This window comes from Chrysochloris asiatica, unplaced genomic scaffold (genome assembly GCF_000296735.1).
Source record: "Chrysochloris asiatica unplaced genomic scaffold, ChrAsi1.0 scaffold00015, whole genome shotgun sequence".
Lineage (NCBI taxonomy): Eukaryota > Metazoa > Chordata > Mammalia > Afrosoricida > Chrysochloridae > Chrysochloris > Chrysochloris asiatica.
The window spans coordinates 8,497,189-8,498,127 of NW_006408533.1; positions in this window are offsets into that span (position 1 = coordinate 8,497,189).

A 939-nucleotide genomic window follows, 5' to 3' on the forward strand; every position below is an offset into this window, starting at 1 on the left:
TCCACAGGAGAAAGATGAGGCTTTCTGCTCCCGTAAAGATTTACAGCCTCAGAAACCATACACAGGTTCACTATGAGTTAGAACCAACTCCATGGCACATAACAACAACAACCCATTCAAATTGTGTCTCAATCCCTGTATCCCAGAGCTCTGGTGTTTCAAGGTTGTGCATATATCGTCATTTACCTCTGTTCCACAAAGCCCACACAAACTTGCCTAATTGTTTTCCCATCCACCTTGTTCTTCCATTCCCTTCCCCCTTCTTCTGTATTGCCCCCACTCCCAGCACCCAAACTATCCTGAGTCTAATCCCTACCATGTGCTCAACCTACCCATCCCTCCCCTCACTCCACCCCCATATCCCAGTATCCAGCAAATAATCCCCCCCATCTTTAGTATGGGATCTTTTTCATAGTCTTTTACAATAGTTATCCTATGCAGTATTTCTCCTTTTGTGATTGACTAATTTCACTCAACATATGTCATCAAGGTTCATCCATGTTATGTGATAGCTTACAGCTTCCTTGTTATTCTTCAAGGTAGCATAATATTCCATTGTGTGTATGTACCACAGCTTGTTTATCCATTCTTCAGTTGATGAGCACTTAGGCTGTCTCCATCTTTTTTCTATTGTAAATAGTACTGCTATGAACATTGGTGTGCATATATCTACTCATGTTATGGCTCATATTTATTGTGGGTGGATACCAAGTAGAGGAATTAATAGATCATAAGGTATTTATATTTTCAACCTTCTGAGTAAGTGCCATATTGCTTTCCAGAGTGGTTGGACAATTATGCAATCTCACCAGCAATGCAGGAGCATCCTAGTCTCTCCACATCTGTGCCAGTATTTATTGTCCTCTACTTTTATGATCTTTGCTGTTATTGCTGGTGTGAGATAGTTTATCATTGTTTTGATTTGCATATTTCTAATGG